The sequence below is a fragment of the Pan troglodytes genome, chromosome 2 (genome assembly GCF_028858775.2).
Source record: "Pan troglodytes isolate AG18354 chromosome 2, NHGRI_mPanTro3-v2.0_pri, whole genome shotgun sequence".
Classification (NCBI taxonomy): Eukaryota; Metazoa; Chordata; class Mammalia; order Primates; family Hominidae; genus Pan; species Pan troglodytes.
In genome coordinates, this window is record NC_086015.1 from 21,516,469 (window position 1) to 21,542,473 (window position 26,005).

General features: G+C 37.5%; 1 protein-coding gene across 49 annotated transcripts in view; it reads right to left on the minus strand.

Moving 5' to 3' along the window:
* Positions 1 to 26,005, minus strand: part of TBC1D5 (TBC1 domain family member 5) — a 584,007-nt gene that overhangs the window by 369,129 nt on the left and 188,873 nt on the right. For 13 of the 49 annotated variants that reach the window (XM_063806645.1, XM_054680420.2, XM_063806633.1 and 10 more), the window contains one exon: positions 18,112 to 18,204. The exons of 35 other annotated variants lie outside the window; for them this stretch is intronic. The gene's annotated coding sequence lies outside the window, so the exon portion shown is untranslated. Of the gene's footprint in view, positions 1 to 18,111; positions 18,205 to 19,268; positions 19,391 to 26,005 lie in introns of those variants that run through there. One more of the 49 variants, XM_063806636.1, reaches the window with a different exon arrangement.

Consider the following 26,005-nt stretch of genomic DNA (forward strand, 5'->3'; position numbering starts at 1 on the left):
ATACCCAGCTAATTTTTTTTATTTTTAGTAGAGATGGGGTTTCCCCATGTTGGCCAGCCTGATCTTGAACTCCTGACGTCAGGTGATCTACCTGCCTCGGCCTCCCAAAGTGCTGGGATTACAGGTGTGAACCACCACACCCGGCCAGGGATGTATCTTTTAAAAATATTTAATTATAAAAATGTTAAAATGACTTGCTCCAGTTCTTACAATTGTGAAGCAAAATTATGAATACAATTCCATTCTTTTGGATCAAAATCCATTGTTTCTTATTATATTACTTTATAAAGCTTACTACTGTTCAGAAAAAATCCATATTGGTGATTAAATATGGTAATGTCTATGGTTCCATAATACTTACTGAAGCATAAATGTCCCTGTAGGTTCTCAAAATGTCTTTCATGATCTACCCACACCTGTGTTCCCAATCCTCCCTTCCATGTCTTCTTAGTTTCTAAAAAGCATCTAGTGTTTTCCTACCCCTCTGTTTTCTTGAATAACAAGTCTTGGTCAAGAAATCCTCTCCCAACCAATTCCTCTTCCTAAAACACTTTACTTCTTTTTTAAATCGATCTATTCTCATGACCTGGCATATAATAATAAATATTACTGAATGAGTGAAAATATATCCATCGGAACAGATTCTACTAATCACTTTGTAAAGTTAATGTCAAATGCTCCATTCTCTCTGAAATGCTTCCTAATTTCTTTTCATTCAGTTTTAGAATGTTAAATTCAGAAATTAAGTCATATTTCTGCTTGTAATGGGGAAAAGTAAACAAAACAAGAGGTTTCTTTCTTCCAAGAGAATAAAAGGGGAGGAATACCCTTGAGAAGAGAAAAACCCTAGAATATACCAGCAACCATTAATTCTTTCCATCACCATGCTTATTTCTATAAAAGAAAAACTTCCAGAATCAATTTATTCATTTATTTATTTATTTTTTAAGAGACAGGGAATCTCTCTGTTGCATACACCGGAGTGCAGCAGTGCATTCATAGCTCACTGCACTCTCCAACTCCTAGACTCAAGTAATCCTCCAGCCTTAGTCTCCCAAGTAGCTGGGACTACAGATGAGTGCCACCAGGCTCGGTTAATTTCTTTTTATTTTATGTAGAGACCAGGTCTCCCTATTTTGCCCAGGCTGATCTCAAACTCCTGGCCTCAAACAATCCTCCCAACATGAGCCACAACGCTTGGCCCAGAATCTACTACTATTGACACTGGTGATTTAGTCAACATTATCTAGGCTTAAATTGAGGAACTGTCCTCACTATCTGAGATTAGACAAATTAGCTAAACTGTGTCTCAGTTTCCTCACACGTAAAATGGTGAATACTCAATTCACAGGTTTTGTGAAGATTATATGAATATCCCTGAAGTATTCAGAATATCTGACATATACATAGTAAGCATTCAATAAATATTAGCTTTAATTGTTATCACCATTACCAGCACACTGGCACTACTCTAGTGAATATATTTACACAGTAAGGTTAGAATAAAATCAACGACAGGATGGCACCTACAGTTGAAAATGATGGAACTTTTGAGTGATCCATAATATTTGTTCAAAACCTTATACATTATAATTAGATATTCCATGCTGTTTTCTCAACATGTCTGTAGAGGAAGGAAAGAAGGTAGTAAGCAGAAATTGAGGAAATCCAGGGCTGCACAAATATAATATACATTCAACTTAGTATTTATTGAATCCTCCCATGTGCCAAAAGCTAGTGTAGAAGATAAGCATTTAGTGGTGAATAAGTAACTTACTGTCCCCAGAAAATATACGTTCTAGGAAAAGACAGTAAGACAAGGATAAAGAGTTCACATATCAAGTAGCAACAACACATGTTATGAAGAAAATGTAAAGAGGCCTAGGGATATAGAAAGACGGGATATGACTGAAAGCTTATTTGGGAGCTGGGAGCTTATCTGAGAAAGTGTAGTGTTAGGAAGCACCTCTGAAGTGGTGATATTTGAATGAAGTGAGGGAACAAGCCACATGATAACCTGAAAGAAGAGCATGCTGTGAACAGCAAATGCAGAAGACCATAAAGTGGGAAACAGCTTGGAGGTCTGGAGATACTGGGAGAAAAAGAAGGGGAAATAGAAGAGAGGCTGGGTCACTTCCATCCTTTCAGGCCATGAAAGGACTTTCATACACAGTGGCATGGAAAGCCATTGGGAGCTTTTGAGCAAGGGTGTGACATGATATGATCTATTCTTTAGAAAGATCACAAATCTTTCAACTGATCAAAAGCATTGACTACTTGCCCATCCACTCAGCCCCTTCTTCAGAAAAGAGCCCTTCCTCAGAAAGGTTAAGAACAAAGGCAAGTCCTCAAAATTGTATTACACTATGGTATATGAGAAAGTACAAAATAAGATAAAAAGCAACCACCACAGAAACCTGAAACAAGATCAGTAAAAAAAGAAACCAAACAACTTAGTAAAAGAAGGTAAACCAAGTAACATAAATGGGCATCTAGCCAGATGACAATCTTCAAGATGTTTCTCATATTTTTGGAGAAATAAAAACATCTGCACAAAATAAGCACAGAAGCAAAATGAGACAATCATATAATAATACACAATACTAAATTTAATTTGATTTTATATTTGTATATCCAAACCTTATATTCTGTTTTCTTTTTCATATATTCATTGTTATGTTCAGGCTCCTGCTATAGGTTTGAACGTTGGATCCCCTCCCAAATTCCTGTTGAAATTTAATCCCCAATGCAACAGTATTAGGTTTTTTAGGGGGGGCTGGGAGGGGTGGCTGAGACAAGGTCTCACTCTGTCGCCCAGGCCAGAGTGCAGTGGCATGATCATGGCTCACTGCAGCCTCCGCGTACAGAGCTCAAGCGATCTGCCCACCTCAGCCTCCCAAAGTGCTGAGACTACAGGCATGAGCCACCGTACCCAGCCCCCAATGCAGCAGTATTAAGAGGTAGGGCCTTCAGGAGGTGATTTCGCCATCAGGACTTCACCCTAATGCATAAGGTTAATGCTTATTAAAAGGGCTGGAGGGAACTAGCTACATCCTTTTTTGCCCTTCCATCCTTTTCACCATGTGAGGATACAATATTAATCCCTCAGGAGAATGCAGTAACAAGGTACCATCTTGGAAGCAGAGACCAGCCCTCACCAGACACTGAACCTGCTCTCATCTTGATCTTGCACTTCCTAGCCTCCAGAATTGTGAAAAATAAATCTCTGTTCCTTGTAAATTATCCAGTCTCTGGTATTTAGTCACAGCAGCACAAATGGAGTAAGACAACTCCTTATACAAAATTACATCATACTTTTTGTTCTACTCCTCTTTCACCCCCTCATTCTCTACTTGGGCAGATCTATAGGGAAAGGCAGATAAAAGGGACTCATTTATGCACGACCCTCTTAATATATACTCTAGTAAGCACCCAAAGCCAGAAAAAGACAGAATTAAGCACTACAATATTTTGTGGAAAAGCCAGGTACTCAGTCCATTTTGATAACAAAACAAGTAGAAACAAATATTTGAAAATACATTAAATTTCAAGCAAGAAAATGCTAGCTCAAAACACTACAAAAAAAAAATTGTTCACTTCATCAGTCTATATGTCTTTTAGTCTCGAACTCTAAGACTTACTAGACATTTCCACTTATGTCTCTTCTGTCCTTCTCTGACTTCCCTATTTTAAGCTAGCATCATCTGGATTAGTCTTCAAGCCTCCGGACAAGAACTCCCAGAATCCCTCTCTTGCTCCCCTTAATCTCCTCAATAAAGATCACTGCAGTTAGATTGATTTTTAAAACAGTAAATCTAATCATATCACTCTCCCTATTGAAACCCCTTCGATGAGTGACTACTCACAGGCTGAAATTTCTAAGAGAATCTACAAGCCCCTGTGTAGCCCTTAGCCACCAACCTGGCTCAGTCGCTACTGTCCCTGAGCTCTCTGGGCTCCAACCACACTATCTGTAAACTCTGCAAAACCGAAGTTCATTCCAGCCGCAGAGCCTTTACAAAAGTTTCTTCTTCAGCTTGCAACATCTCTGTCCCAATTTGCCTGGGGAACAAAACATAAATTTCACTTCCTTATGTGAGGTCTTGTTGGACACTGCCCACCACCACTAGATTAGTTCTCTTCCTTACTTGACTTCTGGGTGGCCCTATCTTTCCATCATTGTACTTATCACAATTATACATGTAAGAGAAAGGGTGGGGGGAAGAGGGTATGATGGAAGCAGGGGTGTTTACATATATACACATATGTGTATTTTAAAGGTTTAGTGCCAGCCCTGAATTCATGAGGACAAGAAAAATGCCTAACACGGTGCTGGTACAAAGAAGGCATTATTATTATTATTATTATTTTGAGACAGAGTCTTGTTCTGTCGGCCAGGCTGGAGTGCAGTGGCATAATCTCGGCTCACTGCAACCTCCGTCTGCCGGGCTCAAGCAATCCTCCTGCCTCAGCCTCTCGAGTAGCTGGGATTTGAGGCGTGTGCCATGGCATTATTAATATTTGTGGGGAAAAGGTGAGATAAAATTGGACGCAGCACATCAGGATGCCACAATGACGTGTCATAAATCAAGATGTCTCAGATAACGGGTTAACTATGCATTTTTATTTTTAATGAATCTGGTTTTATTTTTAAAATAGGTAAAAACAGCCTGGACATGGTGCCTCACACCTGTAATCCCAGCATTTTGGGAGGCCGAGGCAGGTGGATCACCTGAGGTCAGGAGTTCAAGACCAGTCTGGCCAACACAGTGAAATCCCATCTCTACTAAAAATACAAAAATTAGCCAGACATGGTGGCACATGCCTGTAGTCCCAGCTACTTGGGAGGCTAAGGAAGGAGAATCACTTGATCCCAGAAGCCAGAAGTTGCAGTGAGCCAAGATCATGCCACTGCATTCCAGTCTGGGCCACAGAGCGAGACTTCGTCTCAAAAAAAAAAAAGCGGGGGGAGGGGAACTGATCCAACCTAAAATGCGTAATTCAACAGCAACAAGTATACAAAGTATACAAATACACCTAGATTGAAAATATCGATGGGGGTTTGGGGGGTGGTTACAACTAAATTCATCAGCAAAAAGAGGGTAATCAGAGCTCATTTCTCTCTGTTTAGAGGGAGTGACCATAATTTAGATTTAAGTGACAAGAAAGGAAATACAATATTTTTAAAGGAGTAAATATGGAAAGACTTAACCCTTTCTCTCACAGACTCTTTATTCTCTCACTCCACAAGGCATTCCTGCATATTACTGAATTAGACATAAAATGCCACACATTAGCCAAAGCTTTTACTTGAATAGTTATATTTTCTTGAAAATTAAGTGGACAAACATGATCCAGTGGGTTTCATCCCTGGGATGCAAGGCTGGTTCAACACATGAAAATCAATAAACATAATCCAGCATATAAACAGAACCAAAGACAAAAACCACACGATTATCTCAATAGATGCAGAAAAGGCCTTTGACAAAACTCAACAACCCTTCAAGCTAAAAACTCTCAATAAATTAGGTATTGATGGGACGTATCTCAAAATAATAAGAGCTATCTATGACAAACCCACAGCCAATATCATACCGAATGGACAAAAACTGGAAGCATTCCCTTTGAACACTGGCACAAGACAGGGATGCCCTCTCTCACCACTCCTATTCAACATAGTGTTGGAAGTTCTGGCCAGGGCAATCAGGCAGGAGAAGGAAATAAAGGGCATTCAATTAGGAAAAGAGGAAGTCAAATTGTCCCTGTTTGCAGATGACATGATTGTATATCTAGAAAACCCCATCATCTCAGCCCAAAATCTCCTTAAGCTGATAAGCAACTTCAGCGAAGTCTCAGGATACAAAATCAATGTGCAAAAAGCACAAGCATTCTTATACAGCAATAACAGACAAACAGAGAGCCAAGTCATGAGTGAACTCCCATTCACAATTGCTTCAAAGAGAATAAAATACCTAGGAATCCAACTTACAAGGGATGTGAAGGACCTCTTCAAGGAGACCTACAAACCACTGCTCAAGGAAATAAAAGAGGATACAAACAAATGGAAGAACATTCCATGCTCATGGGTAGGAAGAATCAATATCATGAAAATGGCCATACTGCCCAAGGTAATTTATAGATTCAATGCCATCCCCATCAAGCTACCAATGACTTTCTTCACAGAATTGGAAAAAACTACTTTAAAGTTCACATGGAAGCAAAAAAGAGCCCGCATTGCCAAGTCAATCCTAAGCCAAAAGAACAAAGCTGGAGGCATCAAGCTACCTGACTTCAAACTATACTACAAGGCTACAGTAACCAAAACAGCATGGTACTGGTACCAAAACATAGATATAGACCAATGGAACAAAACAGAGCCCTCAGAAATAATGCCACATATCTACACTATTTGATCTTTGACAAACCTGAGAAAAACAAGCAATGGGGAAAGGATCCCCTATTTAATAAATGGTGCTGGGAAAACTGGCTAGCCATATGGAGAAAGCTGAAACTGGATCCCTTCCTTATACTTTATACAAAAATTAATTCAAGATGGATTAAAGACTTACATGTTAGACCTAAAACCATAAAAACCCTAGAAGAAAACCTAGGCATTACCATTCAGGACATAGGCATGGGCAAGGACTTCATGTCTAAAACACCAAAAGCAATGGCAACAAAAGACAAAATTGACAAATGGGATCTAATTAAACTAAAGAGCTTCTGCACAGCAAAAGAAACTACTGTCAGAGTGAAAAGAGAACCTACAGAATGGGAGAACGTTTTTGCAATCTACTCATCTGACAGAGGGCTAATATCCAGAATCTACAATGAACTCAAACAAATTTACAAGCAAAAAGCAAACAACCCCATCAAAAAGTGGGCAAAGGATATGAACCGACACTTCTCAAAAGAAGACATTTATGCAGCCAAAAAACACATGAAAAAATGCTCATCATCACTGGCCATCAGAGAAATGCAAATCAAAACCACAATGAGATATCATCTCACACCAGTTAGAATGGAGATCATTAAAAAGTCAGGAAACAACAGGTGCTGGAGAGGATGTGGAGAAATAGGAACACTTTTACACTGTTGGTGGGACTGTAAACTAGTTCAACCATTGTGGAAGTCAGTGCGGCGATTCCTCACGGATCTAGAACTAGAAATACCATTTGACCCAGCCATCCCATTACTGGGTGTATACCCAAAGGATTATAAATCATGCTGCTATAAAGACACATGCACACGTATGTTTATTGTGGCACTATTCACAATAGCAAAGTCTTGGAACCAACCCAAATATCCAACAATGATAGACTGGATTAAGAAAATGTGGCACATATATACCATGGAATACTATGCAGCCATAAAAAAGGATGAGTTCATGTCCTTTGTAGGGACGTGGATGAAGCTGGAAACCATCATTCTCAGCAAACTATTGCAAGGACAAAAAACCAAACACCACATGTTCTCACTCGTAGGTGGGAATTGAACAATGAGAACTCATGGACACAGGAAGGGGAACATCACACACCGGGGACTGTTATGGGGTGGAGGGAGGGGGGAGGGATAGCATTAGGAGATATACCTAATACTAAATGAGGAGTTAATGGGTGCAACCCACCAACATGGCACATGTATACATATGTAACAAACCTGCACGTTGTGCACATGTACCCTAAAACTTAAAGTATAATAAAATTAAAAAAAAAAATTTGATCACACCACTGCACTCCAGCCTGAGCAACACAATGAGATCCTGTCACACACACACACATACACAGACACACACACACACACACACACACTTCCAATTAGTTACCTAAACTATTAAATATTCTCAGATATAACTTTCTTATTTGGGAGTAAATTCCTTTTCTACAATCCAATAATCCCTAAATCTATTTCCCCATACAATTAAAAGATAAACTATTTAAGATAGAGTGCTACTTTATTTGACCATTTAATGCCAATATATAAAGAAAATAAAAATACCCAAGCTGGTTACTCAATTAAAACATATCAATTTCATTAATCACATTTAAAAATCTTAGTTTGTTTGCTTGAGGAACTGCCAACTACTGAAGTTCCTGAGCTCCTACACTAGTGTATGGCATATCAAATCCTAATATGGGGGGATGGAAGGAGAAGATAAACATGTGAATGAGCTGGGGAAAGAAAATCTTGGCACCAACTCAAACAAACTGCTTTATGAAGTAAAAAGACAAAGCAAACTCTAAGTCTCTGATTAAAAACACTGCCTTCCTAAAACCTATTTTAGCCGGAAACTGCTGGTCATAAGATTGGATTGGATAAATTTATTAATAGAGTCAGTATATAATAGATTTTGTGAGTTGTCAAAAGGTCTTTAGCACTTACCAGCCTGTTCAGCTACGAATGTGAATTGCAAAAGACAACCTTTAGTTAGCTCTAACACTCGTTCTGGATTTGGGGTTCTTTTGGTATTATGTTATTCTACCTTTGCTTCTGAAATGATTTACTAATCAGACAAATCTGTAGCCCTAGGAAGTCAGTGTCTGTTTCTCTTTCTCCTTCATTCTCCACATACATACACAGACACACCTATCATTCAGATAGATAGATAGATAGATAGATAGATAGATAGATAGATAGATAGATTCGTTTCATATTGAACCTTCAAAGAATAACCCTTGTGAAGTATGTGATTCTCTCTCTCTAACCTATATAACCAAGTCCAGCACTGTATTTTCTGAAACCTGTCGTGATGTTTTCTATAGCAATGACAAGGAGAAGCAGATGGAAGAGTTAGAGTATTGTCTTTCCTCCCCAAAGAAATAGATCAAGAAAGCAAAAGAATCACCCATTTTTATGGAAATGAGGGCCCCTATTCCAGAATTAGTACAGTTATACAGAATAACATCACTTTCATTTAGGAATTTTCCATCTTTCAGGATGAAAAAGCATTGTTTCTAACATACTATGGGGAGAAATTTAATGACAAATCCAAAAATCTTAAACTATGCAAAATATGTCCATATTATCTTCATTAATGGTAAACCAATCAGATACATAAAAAGATACTTCTCAGGTTGGCAAGCATGTGTGCTACCTAAATCTTATTAAATGTATATGTATATAAGTCAATGGATAAGGAAATTTTAAATTAGAAAAGAAAATCTGAATCAGATTCAAATTAACATCTTCTTTTTACCTGTTCCTTTTGGCAGTACTTGCAAAATCTGTAGTAACAGACTATCACTTCATTATCTTCCCACAAGATACTGGTTTTCTCTAACACTTCACAATGCTTCTGAGATAGCATATCTAGCATAACACCTCTACTTCTCTCCAGCATTTAACAAGATAAAGAAAAGGCAGAAAGAGAGTAGATGATGTCGGTGTTACAAGTGTAAGAATCCAACTCTCATGAACATTCAAATTAACTATGTATCTCAAGTCATTCTATTTCCCATGTAGGCATCAGATATGATCTAAGTTACTGTTTCCCTTTAAAGGAACTAATGTATTACAGGGTCATTCATTCAGTGTTAACTAATGGCAATCATTAATTAATGGTAGGGGGAGTAGTCCCACTTAAATTAAAATATAAGTAAAGGCATAGAAGTGTAAAGACCCAGGGTGGTTGTTTTAATGACTTTTCTTTAATCAAGTAAAGCTGAGTAATCAAATGTGTTTTTTGAAGAAGACTATTTCTATTTTTTATCCAAATGGAAGCCCTCAAAGAGAAACTAAAATGATAAGTTTTTAATTCACCTAACTACTCAATATCAATTTTCCTTGATTGTGTAACAATATAGTTTAAACTTTCTTCAGTGAAATTATTAAAATGAAGATGTAGATGACTAGCTTACCTCCTTTGTAATAATGCTTAGAACATGTGTATCACTATACATGCAAAAACCTACATGCAAAAACAGATACGATTTTCAGGGTTGTATCAGAAATTAAACATAGAGAGAAGAAACTTCATATATTTCATTCCAACTAAATCCATTCACAAAGCTATCTCCCAACAGGTTTATTCAAGTGTTTCTCCATGTTAGTGTAGTTGGTACAAACATTCAGAGGGCAGGAATCAGGCCCACATAATGTGCTTTTATGGCCCTGGCACAGCTTGATGCTTACTAAATCCTAGTTGAAAGACATTTGACAATACAATTGCTGAAAAATTCAATGTTCCCTTGCATGGGAAATCTTGTGCCTTGTACCTTATGATTTCAGCAGTGCCATGTGTGCTGCGATAGTTAAGGGCCTGTCAATGTTTCCATTATAAACTCTGGTTTTCAGAGGTTTCTATCTTGGCCTGTAAAAATAGACTCCGGTCTGTAACTTGGCATAAAAAGTACTGGTATCAGCCCAAGAGAACATTTTTTGTTCCAAAGATTAAAATAAAAATCTGTTTAGTAGTTTTAAGTTAACAGAGTATAAAATAAAATAAAAAAAAGTTGGGGGATGGGGAGGAGGGAGAATGTTTTTAAAAACACACGCATAAAAAATCCAGTGCTCTATCTCTCACTATTACTTCATTTTAAACTTTAAAATGATTAACACACAAAACAAACCAATGATACTGCATAAATGAAAAACCTAACAGGAATTTTAATTAAAAACATTATGGCGATTACCAAAAAAAATCATAAATTTTTAAACTACGTAAGTAGGATCTCAATAATCCCCACATTTAAAGATTGTACAAGTACCCACTAACAGTAAACTAAAACTATGTCAAAGATGTATTTTCAGATATGTAAAAATTACCTTTTAACGAACCACTAAATGAAGATTTACTGCAGATTAGGAGACAATCTTCAATTCTATTTTCAATGCATGCGTCAAGAAGTTTCTCAAACATATTATAACGAATATAAGAAACACTGAAGTAGTCTTTACAAACTGCTGAAAGATACTAGTCAAAGTTTTGTGGGTTTTTTAAGCTTAATACAGATCTGTTTCTTTCAAAAATATAATGGTTATATAAAGCTGCTGCATAGTCACAAAAGCACATCTTTTACAACAACTTTTATCTGTTAAAGAGGATGTATGTTAGTATAATCTACAAAGAAGGTGATTTGGAAATAGCCATCAAAATTAGAAGTACATTAAAAAATTTTTTTATTGTGGTAAAATACACATATTTATCAACTTATCCATTTAAGTGTACAATTTAATGTTACCAAATACGTTCATAATGTTGCTCCACCATTTTCATCATCTATCTCCATAACTTCTTATCATGTAAAACCAAATCTCTTGTTAACAAAAAAACTGAAACTCTGTAAAAATTGTAAAGGGTTTATTCTGAGCCCTTTATAAGGGAGAGTCAAAATAAGGGACCATGACCTGGGGAACAGTCCCAAGAGGTCCTGAGAAAGTGTGCCTGCAGTGGCTGGGTTATGGTTTGGTTTTATGCATGTTAGGGAGATAGGAGTTACAGGCAAAGACATAAATCAATACTTGGAAGGTATACACTGATTTAGCCCAAAAAGAGCATCCTGAAGGGAGGGAGGGGAGCTTTAAGTTACAGAATGGTTTTAGGGATTCTTTAGGTGGCAGCTGGTTGAGAGAGTTAAGCTTTGTCTGAAGACTTGAAGTCACAGAAAGAAATGTTTGAGTTAAGATAAGGCAGATTATGGCCAAAGTTTTGTTATACAGATGAGGTCTCAGAGTTAGCAGCCTTCTAAGAAAATATATGGTAAATGTCTACAGACCTTAAAGGTGTCAGACTGTTAGTTAATCTCTCCTAGATTTGGGAAAGGCCTAGAAATGGAAGGCCTGACTATAGTAATGGAGTTTCCCCTTTAAAAAGATGGCTTTGCAGTGCCATTTCAATCTGATGGCCTTATGGCAGCCTTTTCAAAATATGTCAATGAAATAAATTTTTAGGTAAAATATTTTTATTTCCCTCAGGGCCCACTATCTGTCATTTGATGCTATACCAGAGTCAGCTTGGAAAGTAAGCCACATTACACTGGGTTAATAAAAACCTAATGAGAGATGTTACCGTTTGTAGGATGTGGCTTAACCACTGCTTAGCATGGCCTCAGGTCTTGCTTATAATTTGTCTCTTATTGCCATGAAGAGTCTGTTTTGACAGTTTTATGATCTTTACTTTAACCTAAACTCCATAAGGGAGGAGGTAACAAGGCACGTCCAGCCTCCCTTCCAATCATGGTGGAGAATTCAGTTCTTCTGGTTCCCCTGAGGCCAGTTTTTCTTGGCCAAGAGGGGGTCTGTTCTGTCAGTTGGGGGGCTCAGGATTTTATTTTTGGTTTATGCTCTACACGCATTAAATATACTTCCCATTCCTCCTCCCCCCATTCCTGGCAATCACCATTCTACTTTCTGTCTCTATGATCTTGACTACTCTAATAATCACATATAAGTGGAATAATATAGAACTTGTCTTTTTGTGACTGGCTTATTTCACTGAACATAATGTTATCAAGGTTCACATATGTTGTGGAGTATCTGGTTTCTTTCCTTTATAAGCCTGAATAATATTCCATTATATGTATATACCACATTTTGTCTATCCATCCAGCTATTGATAAACACTTGGTTTGCTTCTGTAAACCCAAAAGTATCTGAGACAAGTCTCATTCAATTTAGAAGTTTATTTTGCCAAGGCTAAGGACATGCCTGTGACAGCCTCAGGAGGTCCTGATGACATGTGTCCAAGGTGGTCAGGCTACAGTTCAGTTTTATACATTTTAGGAAGACATGACACATCAATCAATACATGTAAGATGTGTAATGATTCAGTCAGGAAGGGCAGAACAACTCAAAAACTCAAAGTGGAGGCTTCCAGCTCATAGGTATGTCAGAGTAGGTAGTTAGGCAGATATGGACAGGGCAGGAGAGCACCCAAACACGCACACCCCCACCCCCTGTTGCCCCCAGGACTGTCAGGCGACCATGAGGTGATGGTCAGGTGGTTGTTAAACTGTCTCTCTAAAATGATAAGTGGTCACAGCCAGCGCCAGGAAAAGATAGTCTCCTAACAGATAGAAAACACTCGGTGCTGGTGTTATCCACTTCTCAGTAAGATCTCAAACAGGCCCACTAAGAGGCAAAATGGCCTCTTATATGACCTTCCAATGGGAACGCTCGACAGGTAAGGGAAAAACTCCTCAAGTGAACACGTGCACAACTTCAGCAAACCCCAGAACCATAGCAATGTATAAAACCCCAAGTCAAGGGATGAACAGGGCACTTGGATCTTGCAAGTCACCTGCTTGGCCCTTCCAAGTGTACTGCTTCCTTTCACTCCTGCTCTAAAACTTTTTAACAAATTCTCACTCCTGTTCTAAAACTTGCCTCAGTCTCTCCCTCTGCCTTAAACCAACTACTGCCCCTCAGCAAAATTCTTTCCTCCAAGGAGGCAAGAATCAAGTTGTTGCAGACCCATATAGATTCACCACTGCTAACAGGTGGATTCAAAGATTTTCCAATTGGCAACTTGTCAATAGAGTTTACCTAAAGACTAGAAACCCAGTCGGGCATGGTGGCTCATGCCTATAATCCCAGTATCTTGGGAGGCTAAGGCAGGCGGATCACTTGAGGCCAGGAGTTGAAGATGAGCCTGGCCAACAATGCAAAATCCTATCTCTACTGAAAATACAAAAAGCTGGAGTGAGGCCGATCATGGTGGATCACACTTAGAATCCCAGTACTCTGGAAGGCCAAGGCAGGTGGAACACTTGAGGTCATAAGTTCAAGACCAGCCTGGTCAACATGGTGAAATCCCATCTCTACTAAAAATACAAAAAATTAGCCAGGCATGATGGTGCATGCCTGTAATTCCAGCTACTCAGGAGGCTGAGGCACAAGAACCATGTGAACCTCAGAGGCAGAGGCTGCAATAAGCCGAGATCGCACCACTGCAATCCAGCCTGGGTGCTCAAAAAATAAAAAATACAAATAAATAAAAAATAAACACCTGAAATTCCATGTAAGGGAGTGTCTGGGTTAAGATAAGGGGTTGTAGAGACCATGGTTCTTATTATGCAGATGAAGCCTCCAGGTAGCAGGCTTCAGAAAGAATAGACTGTAAATGTTTCTTATGAGACTTAAAATGATGAAAGACTCAGATAATTCTCTCCAGCATCAGAGAAAAGACCTAGAAAGAGAAAGGCATTCTCTACAGAATGTAGATTTTGCCTATAAGAGACAGTTTTGCAGGGCCATTTTTAAATATGTCAAAGGAATACATTTTGGGGCAAAATACTTCAATTTCTTCCAGGGCCTGCTATCTGCCATGTGATGCTTTACTTTAGTCAGGCTGGAATTTGGTGTCTTATTGCTACAAAAAGTCATAAGATCTCTGTTTTAATGTTAATGCTGGTCAGTTGTGCCTGAATTCCAAAGACAGAGTATAATGGGGAATGCCTGATCACCCCCTCCCCATCATGTCCTGAACTGTGGAATGCCCTTGGCTGAGAGGAAGGGTTCATTCAGACAATTAAGAAGCTTAAAGTTTCATTTTTAGTTTACACTTCCATATTTCAGCTATTGTGAATAATGCTGGTATGTACATGGGTGTATAAATTGTCTCTTTAAGACCCTGTTTTCAACCATTTTGGGGATACATCCAGAAGTGGCATCACTGCATCATATGGAAATTCTATTTTCAATATTTATAAGGAGCCACCATACTGCTTCCCACTGTGACCGTACCATTTTACCTTCCCACCAACAGTGCACAAGGGTTCCAATTTTTTCCACGTCCTCACCAAAACATATTATTGTTTGATGTTGATAGTAGCCATCCTAATGGGTGTAAGGTGGTATTTCATTATAGTTTTGATTTGGATTTTCCTAAATATCAGTGATGCTGAGCATCTTGTGGTGTACCAATTGCCACTTGTATATTTTCTTTGGAGAAATGTTTTTGCAAGTCACCCATTTTCAAACCAAGCTGTTTGTTTTGTTGTTGAGTTGTAGGAATTCTCCATATATGCTTTATATAAACTTTTTCAGATATATAATTTGCAAATACTTTCTCCATTCTGTGGTTGTCTTTTCACCCTATTTATTGACAGTGTCTTTTGATTAACAAAGTTTAAAACTTTTCATGTAGTCCTCTATGTTGTTGTTTGTGCCTTTGAAGTCATACCCAATAAATAATTGCCGAATAAATCATTGTCATAAAGTTTTTTCCTTATTTTCTTCTAAGACTTTTATAGTTTTGGGTCTTACATTTATGTCTTTGGTCCATTTTGAGTTAATTTTTGTATACTGTGTTAGTTACGGGTTCAACTTCATTTTTTACATGTGGATATCCCGTTTTCCCAGCAGCATTTGTTGAAAAGACTATCTTTTCTCCACTGAATAGTCCTGGTACTCTTGTTAAAAATCATTTGACTGGCTGGGCACAGTGGCTCACACCTGTAATCCCAGCACTTTGGGAGGCCGAGGTGGGCAGATCACGAGGTCAAGAGATCGAGACCATCCTGGCCAACATGGTGAAACCCCGTCTCTACTAAAAATACAAAAATTAGCCGGGCATGATGGTGGGCGCCTGTAATCCCAACTGCTGGGGAGGCTGAGGCAGGAGAATCGCTTGAACCCAGGACGCAGAGGCTGCAGTGAGCCAAGATCGTGCCACTGCACACCAGCCTGGTGACAGAGCGAGGCTCCATCTCAAAAAAAAAAAAAAAAAAAAAAGTAAGAAAAGAAAAAAGAAAAAAATCATTTGACCACATACATGAGGTTTTATTTCTGGGCTCTCTCTTCTGTTTCATTGGTCTATATGTCTTCCTTATGCTAGTACAACACTGTTTTGATTACTGTAGCTTTGTAGTAAGTTTTAAAATCAGAAAATGTGAGTCTTCAAGCTTTGTTCTTCTGTTTCAAGACTATTGTATTGACTATTTGAGGTCCCTTCAGTTTCCATATGAATTTAAGGATATGCTTTTCTATTTCTTCCAAAAAAAAAAAAAAAAAGTCATTGGGATTTTGACAGGGATGCACCGAATCTGTAGATTGCTTTGGGTAGTACTGACATCATAACAACAGTAAGTCTTCTAATCCATGAACATGCAATGTGTTTCCACTTATTTATGTCTTTAATTTATTTCAATAATTAAATTTATATGGTTTATTTCAATAATTATGTTTTATGGTTTTCATTTTATAAGCTTTTCACTTCCCTGGTTAATTCCTAAGTATTTTTTTTGATGCTATTATAAATGAAATTCCTTTTGTAAGGTCCTTTTCAGACTACTTATTATTAGTGTAAGAAAATGCAATTGCTTTTTGTGTGTTGGCATTGTATTCTGCTACTTTGCTGAATTCATTCACTAGATTTAACACATTTTGGGGGAATCTTTAGGGTTTTTTAGATGTAAGATTACATATCATCTGTGAACAGAGATAATTTTACACTTCCTTTTTAATTTGGATGGCTTTCTTTTTCTTGTCTAACTGCTATGGTTAGAACATCCATTACTATATTGAACAGAAATAGCAAAAACTGACATCCTTCCATTGTTCCTGGTCTTAAAGAAAAAGTTTTCAGTCTTTCACCATTGAGTATGTTGTTCACTCCAAGTCTCTCACATACAGTAGTCCTCTCACATTCCAGGACCACAGTGAATGACTGAAATCATGGATAAAACCAAACCCTACACACACTATGGTTTTTCCTATATGTATACACCTATTATAAAGTTTAATTTATAAATTAGGCAAGGTCAGAGATTACGAACAAAAATTAACAATAAAATACATCAATTATGACCAAGGGTGGTAGCTCATGCCTGTAATCCCAGCACTTTGGGAGGCCAAAGTGGCCAGACTGCTTGAGCCCAGGAGTTCAAGAGAAACCTGGGCAACAAGGTGAAACCCCATCTCTATAAGAATTTTTTTTAAATTAGCCTGGCATAGTGGCACACACTTGTAGTCTCAGCTACTTGGGAAGCTCAGGCAGGGAGGATCACTTGAGCCTGGGAGGCAGAGGTTGCAGTGAGCTGAGATTGCACCACTGCACTCCAGCCTGGGCAACAGAGCAAGACTTTGTCTCAAATAACATAAAACAAAATACAAAAATTATAAAAACATATTAGAATAAGATATGTGAATGTGGTATCTTTCTCATTCTCTCTCTCAAAAAAAATTGTTTTAATGTTTTATAGAGCCAGGGTCTGGCTATGTTGTCCAGGCTGGTCTCAAACTTGTAGCCTCAAGTGATGCTCCCACCTTGGCCCCCAAAAGCACTGGGATTAAAAGTACCACACCCAGCCAAAATATCTTATCATATATAATATTTGCATATTGCAGTTAAACAAGGGTAACTTAAATTGTAGAGAGCAAAACCACAAATGAGAAACTACAATATAAATTTTATTAGGCTTAAGTAGTTTCCATCTATTCTTAGTTTATTGAGAGTTTTTATTAAGAAATATTGTTAAATTTTGTCAAGTGTTTTTTCTGCATCTATTGAGATGATCATGTGCTTTTTTCCCTTCATTCTGTTATTGTGGTACATTACTTTTATCAATTTCCATAAGATGAATCATCCTTGCATTCCAGGAACAAATCCCACTTGGTGATGGTGTATAATCCTATTAACATACAGCTGCATTTGGTTTGTTACTATTTTGTTGAGGATTTTTATATCAACGTTCATACACATATACATTTAGAACTTAAACTGGTATTATTAGGAATGTTTTTCTTGAACATACTTGCTCATATGTGAAATTATATATGTGTACTAGAATATTACACATAGAATTTTTTAACACAGCAAAACACTGAACCTAACCTAATTTATATCAACTGGGGACTTGTGAAATAAATTATTGTAGATACATATGGCACAGTTACTATATAGCGGAAGGGAAAGGAATGGAGGGGAGGGGAGGAGAGAGGAGAAGAAAAGAAAGAATAGAGAGAGAGAAGTATTGATACAGAAAGACTTGGCTGTATTTGCCTCTACATGCATAAAACATTTCTAGAGAGACACAACAGAGATTAATGATTTCCCATAAATTCAATGTAAACATTATAATTTGGGGTGGCATTCCTAATCAAAGTCTTAAGATCAAGTATTATAACCAAAACAATATTAGAAAGGAAAAGGCTGAGAGTCTTGGCTCACACCTGTAATCCCAGCACCGTGGGAGGCCAAGGTGGGAGGATTGCTTGAGGTCAGGAGTTCGAGACCAGCCTGGGTAACATGGTGAGATCCTGTCTCTACAAAAATAAAAAAATAAAAATTAGCCAGGTGTGGTGGTGTGCACCTGCAGTTCCAGCTACTTGGGAGGCAAAGGTGGGAGGACTGATTGAGCCCAGGAGGTTGAGGCTGCAGTGAGTCATGCTTGTGCCACTGCTTTCCAGCCTGGGTGACAAAGCAAGACCCCATCTCAAAAAACAAAACAAAACAAAACAGAAAAGAAAGAAAAAATATATAAGTCTATATTTCTATAATTATTTAAAGCAATAAAATTAGGTACTATGCCTGTATTCAGTCCCGTGGTTATCAAATGTTGGTATACAACAGAATCACCTGGAGTTCTTACAATAACAGATTCCTGAAGTCTACCCTCAGAATTTCTGATTCAATAGAGCTTAAATGGGGCCTGAAAAGTTGTTTGTTTTTTGTTTTTTGTTTTTTTTTTGAGACAGAGTCTTGCTCTGTCTCCAGGCTGGAGTGCAGTGGCGCAATCTCGGCTCACTGCAACCTCCACCTCCCAAGTTCAAGCGATTCTCCTGCCTCAGCCTCCCGAGTAGCTAAGACTATAGGCGCGCACCACCATGCCCAGCTAATTTTTGTATTTTTTTAGTAAAGACAGGGTTTCACCATGTTGGCCAAGATGGTCTCAATCTCTTGACCTCCTGATCCGCCTACCTCAGCCTCCCAAAGTGTTCGGATTACAGATGTGGGCCACTGCACCTGGCCCAGAAAATCTGCTTTTCTTAAAATTCCCCAGGTAATGCTGAAGTGCTGAACCGGGGGCCACATTTTGAGAACGACTGTTGTAGACAAAAGACTATCTATTCAAAATTGTACATGAAAACCCACCTATCACTGTATTACAAGTATAATTTGATTATCAATAATATTTAGATAAGAATGCATGTTTACTGAAAACTTAAGAACTTGGCCGGGCGCACTGGCTCACGCTTGTAATCCCGGCACTCTGGGAGGCCAAAGCCGGCAGATCACGAGGTCAGGGGTTTGAGACCAGCCTGACAAACATGGTGAAACCCCATCTCTACTAAATATATAAAAATTGGCCGGGTGTGGTAGCACATGCCTGTTATCCCAGCTACTCAGGAGACTGAGACAGGAGAATCTCTTGAACCCGCGAGGCGGAGGTTGCAGTGAGCCGAGATCACGCCACTGCACTATAACCTAGGCGACAAAGTGAGACTCCGTCTGAAAAAAAAAAAAAAAAGAGCACCTTAAGAACTCTGCATGGTGGATGTGGAAGATAATTTAGATTATTCCAAACATGGTGAAATAAAGGAGGAGGAAAGATAAGGAATATAATATTATTTTCTTTTCAAATGTAGCCTCCTATCTCCTATTTCTGCCACTAGATGGAAACCAGTACAACAAATAGCCGCCAAACTGCTAATATGTTTAGATACAGTAAACTAATCTGAGGTGAAAACTACATCACGTGGCATTAATTACAAAGGGACAAATAGCGATGGGTCCCTATACTGACATTAACTGCAGAATGAGCATATTTATTTTACAATTAATTGTATATGTCATTAGCTCTTGGCCTATAAATAACATCAACTCCAATCAGAGCTGTTATGGATCAATTTTTAAAAATAATAAATAAATAAATAAAAGCTGTGATTTTTTTTTATTTTTTAAAAAAAGCACCATTATGACACCGAAAAAATCGTACATTGAAACCCTAACCCCCAGTAACCTCAGTGTGTGACTTTATTTGGAGATAGGGCCTTTACAGCAAAAACCAAGTTAAATTGTCATTAAGGTGGAACATAATCCAATACAACTTATTCCCTTATAAAACGGGGAGATTTGGACTTGTACAGAGGGATGACAATGTGAAGACACAGGGAGAAGACTGCCACTTACAAGCCAAACAGACCTCAAAAGCAATCAACCTTTGCTGACACCTGATCTCAGACTTACAGCTTCCAAAACTGTGAGAGCATAAACTCTGTTGTTTAAGCCACTAAGTTTGTGGTACTGTTTTATGACAGTCCTAGCAAACCAATACAGAACCTTTCTTATTTACTTTTCTTTTTCCATTTCAAAGGTGGAATGATGACTATAAGCAACATACTGCATCAAGTCCTGAGACAACAAAAATGAGTAACATTTGCCTTCAAGGTGCTTACAGTCCAATGACTTATTATATAAGAAAACATGAATATTCATTAGCCACTAATAAGATTTTGGTGTTTTTTTCAATGTTCATTGACACATCATTCAATGGGTCACCAACAAAAATAAAAGACACAAACACTGAATCCTACTTTATTTCTATTGCCACTATTCCAATTACATCACTCATTATTTGCTTCCTAGTCCTTAGCACAAACCTTCAAACTGGTTTCTTTCTCTCTCCAAACCATCATGCACATTGCTGACAGCACCCTTCTTGTCACCCTTCCTTTTATGTAATTTACCTGATCGAAATATTTCAATAAATACCTTAAAGGAACTAGCTTTTTCCCAACTCAAGGTATAGATGTATATAACCTCAAACAAATTACTTAAAACCACTGATGCAGTTTGTACATGGCAAACTGAAATGTCTTTTAAAAAAATTAGCAATTACATATAATAATCAACAAAAAGAAGAGTAACAATATCATAAATTATTAAATATACATGAGCATAACCATACCCTCTTATATAATTCCTTACAAAGTCCAGCACAGAAAGAATTATCTCAAATTTTAAAGCAGTGAGGGTACAAATTGATAGTTATTCTTGATCTGTAGCTGCCTCATAAAAAACCCATAGCTATCATGGAAACCCTATCATAGAAATCCTATCTAAGATTCCAAAATTATATGTAAACTACTTACAGGGTGCTTATATTGTACACAACTTAATTTTATATTGCGCACTGGACTTACAAACATGGCCTCAATTACAAATGAAAAATTTTAACTTTGAATTTCTTACCATTTTGTTATCAAGTCTCTCAATTACTGAATTAACACTGTTACATCTATAGTTATCCATTTGTTTTATCTTTATAAAAAGTAATAGCAGCCTGGCACGGTGGCTCACATCTGTAATGCCAGCACTTTGGGAGGCTGAGGCGGGTGGATTGCCTGAGCTCAGGAGTTTGAAACCAACCTGGGCAACACGGTGAGACCCCGTCTCTACTAAAATACAAAAAAAAATAAATAAATAACCGGGCATGGCGGCATGAACCTGTACTCCCAGCTACTTAGGAGACTGAGACTCCTGAGTCTCCCGAGGGGAATCTCTTGAATCTGGGAGGCAGAGGTGGCAGTGAGCCAAGATGGCGCCACTGTACTACAGCCTGGCTGACAAGAGCGAGATTCCATCTCAAAAAAAAAAAAAAGAAAGAAAGAAAGAAAGAAATCCAACGAGTCTGCTGATATTCCTCTATTACATTCCAAGTAAATAAATTTCACATCTTCAAATATTATTAATGTGCAAAATAATATTTCTTGGCTACTTTACACATAACATTCTAGAGTCACAATTTTGGTTAGGTCCCAGAGAGAACATCTCTTATTAGTCCTACAATTAAATGATTCAGCAACCAGCCACACTATCTTTGCCTTTTAACAGTTCCAATCAGTAGCAGATCTAGGTGTAATCAACAGCAGCAGGGGGCTTTAGGAAGCAAAACAAAACAAAAACAGTAGGAATCTTTACTAGAATACAGTAATTGATACAAGGGAACATTGTAGGCTATTGTAATACAAGTTAACCTAAGATATTAGAATCTGACTTTATAATGAGAAGTGAAATATGCAGGACAACTTTTAAATATCTAAAAACAATAAATATCAAATATTTAATAAGGTTACGATGAAAAGGGACTGTTTTAAAATGAATCTTCTCAGTCTCAGAAGGGTGATTACTTCTGTCTCGGTTATTTAGCACCCATTTAGAAGACAAATTAAAGCCCTCCTTACCTCCTACTGTTACCATACCTAACCAATTTCATCATCATATACTTATAAAAATTAAAGCATCTCAGAGAATAACTAGCAATGCTTTTACTTCTCTTAAGAAACATTTAAAATTTTACCAGCAACATCAGGACAGTCTTAAAATGTAATTTAGCAGAATGTTCCCATTTCTTTCTTTTTCCTATTTTTGATTTCCTAGCCTAGAGTGTATAGATGATAGTTAAGTGCTATACATGGTGCCACTTAATAGCATGCAGGTAGCACAGTGATTTATTTAGATGAAAAATCAAAAGCCAATGGTAGCATGATGTGATGACTACAAATTCTAACTACACAAAAATTCACAAATGGAAATGTTACCATAGTAACATCCTGATCACACTGCACATGAGGATAGTTGATTTCATGATATAATTCTGTTTATTGCAGTATGTGCAATGAGACATCTATGAAATCTCAATTCTACTTCCTCACTCATCTCAGAATAAGATGTAAGGAATTTGGCTGACAAGTTTACAATCTTGTCTGATTTTTCTTTTACTTCTTTTAAATTTTATAAAACAATGATTAAAATGTAAGTTGGCTAAGATCTAAAACATATAGTACTCTGTATAAGCCATATTCTAATCAAAGTTGTTAAAATTTCATATAGCAGGCCAGGCATGGTGGCTCCTGCCTGTAATCCCAACATTTTGGGAGGCCAAGGTGGGTGGATCACAAGGTCAGGAGATCGAGACCATCCAAGGCTAACATGGTGAAACCCCATCTCTATTAAAAACGCAAAAAATCAGCCAGGCATGGTGGCACGTGCCTGTAGTCCCAGCTACTCTGGAGGCTGAGGCAGGAGAATAGCTTGAATCCAGGAGGCGGAGGTTGCAATGAGCCAAGATCACACTACTGCACTAAGGATGGGCAACAAAGCGAGACTCGGTCTCAAAAACAAACAAACAAACAAACAAAATTCATATATCAGTAGAAAACAAGCATACCTGATGGCAATCACATCTCTCTGAAAATACTTCCAAAGTTATTCAGCAACTATCCCACAGTGTTTTTATCTCAAGAAAGTTTTGGATTATAAAAGGAAAAATACAGGGCGGGGGAAAAAAAAAAACCTTTATGCATCTTCTACCCAAAAGGAACAGTAAGACAAATGTTAATAAAAATACTATCATTATCTGCCAATCAACACTTGTCTTCAAAAGATGCTTTTGTAGAGTCTTTGTAGCTACTGTTGAGGGGAGAAAATGCACTAAACATAAACATGGTAGGGAAAAGAGTAGAGAATGTTGCTATTAATTTATTCCTCCGTGTAACAAAGAGTTGCTTTATGATTAAAGCTCTAAACAAGAAAATTATTATTATAACAATAAATAATAATAAAGCCATTCATTCATCTGGGCTAACATAATAAAGAATTATATGTGTTACTTAAGCTACAAAACATACAATTAAAATACTTACTTTTTGAAGCTCATTGAAGTATAAATTATATGGTAAGGTACCTCTAAGGAGGTAGCACTCTCCAAATACCTTTAAATTTACCTATTGAAAATTATTTTAGACAGTAATAATTTGTTAAACCTTGGTTATTAATTTTAAACTACTTCCAACAATCTTTATTAAATTATCAAGTGGTGGCCAGGCAGGGTGGCTCATGCCTGCAATCCCAGCACTTTGGGAGGCGGAGGCAGGTGGATCACCTGAGGTCAGGAGTTAGAGACCAGCCTGACCAACATGGTGAAGACCTGTCTCTACTAAATACAAAAAAATATATAGCCGAGCATGGTGGCACATGCCTGTAATCCCAGTTACTTGGGAGGCTGAGGCAACAGAATCACTTGAACCTGGGAGGCGGAGGTCGCAGTGAGCCAAGATTGCGCCATTGCACTGCAGCCTGGGCAAGAGAGCGACACTCCATCTCAAAAAAATAAGATAAAATAAAATAAATTATCAATTGGCAATTTCTTTTCTATATCTTATTTGTACTATGGTGCAGAGGAGAATTGGTATTTCTTCTGTTCAGTGATGTACACTACTACTAGTCATAAAACATTTAAAAGTAAAGATATCTAAAAACGAGTCCTTGTTCATTTTAATGAGTTTTCTCTATAATAAATATATGAATAAAAATGGAGACATTAACAATTAAGAAAACAAGCCTTTAGTATAATTTGTATTAAAAGTTGCAAAAGTCATACTATAAAATTCAACGAATATGTAACAAGTTGTAACTTCAGTCACCCATTCAATATAGTTGTTTTAATAATGAATGGCGCAGGCGCTGTGGCTCACGCCTGTAATCCCAGCACTTTGGGAGGCCAAGGCTGTTGGATCACTTGAGGTCAGGAGTTCGAGACCAGCCTGGCCAATATGGTGCAACCTCGTCTCTAGTAAAAATACAAAAATTAGCTGGGTGTGTAGTGCACGCCTGTAGTCCCAGCTACTCGTGAGGCTGAGGCAGGAGAATGGCTTGAACCCAGGGGGCGGAGGTTGCACTGAGCCAAGATTGAGCCACTGTACTCCAACCTGGGCAACACAACGAGACTCTGTCTAAAATAATAATAATAATAATAATAATAATAAATGGCTTCCTACTATCCTTTTGCAAAGTGGATTGTCACGTGAAAGATACAATTAATCCATTTTACTTCACAATCTCTAATGGTTTTTCATAGGCTTCCTGTAAAACAATTTAATATGAAGGATGATGACCTCATGAGTATCAAAATTGACTAATACTCTGTTTACGTGGATAAATGATAAATTGTTATCAAATCAAACCTCTTAAATCATTGAGTCCTTCCCCTTCTATGTGCTTTGGAATTATTACTAAAGTATTTGTTAGGAAAATATTTACTACTATGAGTATCTGTTAAATGGGTAAGGTCAGGGTTAAAAGTGGGCCATTTAAGAATACTGATTTCCCCATTACCTTGCTGATTCCTATCTGCAGTAAAAGTTTACTTTAGGATACTGATTCCACTGCCTATAATTTCAGTCTTCTACATCACTCTGAAATACCACTACACTGTTAAAAATGGTCGTGTTCATCTGAATTGAAACACACCTGTAAAAGTTAAACAAGACTCAATAAATATTTGAAATTTAAAACACAGGGTACACACACAAAGTTAAAAACAACAACAACAACAACAACAAAACACCACAGAAGGTCTTCTTCTACAGCTTTACCCACAGTCAAGGTAAGAAGCACTCTAATCTACAATGCTTACTGCATGGCCACAATTAAAATTATGGTAAAACAAAATGTCATAAAATAATTTCAAAATTTTTTAATCCAATATGTTATACGTTTAGTTCTTGGGGCAATCTAACTACTGTGAGTCACAAAATGTTATTTTGCCATAAAGATAAAGCGCTTACATATCTGTGAACATCACCAAATACCACATAATATAAAGTGAAGATATCAATAAACTGTCATCACCCTGACTTTTACAATGTGCCTGCAATAAAATGTGACTATAAATTTATGTCATGTTCACATGAAACTGTCTAAAACCAAAAAAAAATCCCAGTTCTCTTCCTCTTCCATCGATAATTTAAAAATTTATTTGAAAAAAATAATATATTACAAAACCTTCAATATATAGCTTTAATTAAAAAACAAGTATTAAACACTAAGAAAACAGTAAATAGCTGTGTGTGTGTGTGTGTGTATATGTGTGTATTTAAGTGCATAAACATGCACTCTCTCTAATATACACACATACAGCAAAAGATTTCCTCCCATGGCTACACCATTGCTTTGCAGACAACAAGCTAATTTGGGTTCCTATCATGCATCTGATCGGTCATACAGCAATACAAAACAGAAATAAGTAAAGACGACCATCTGCTTGTTAGCTGAAACTATAAA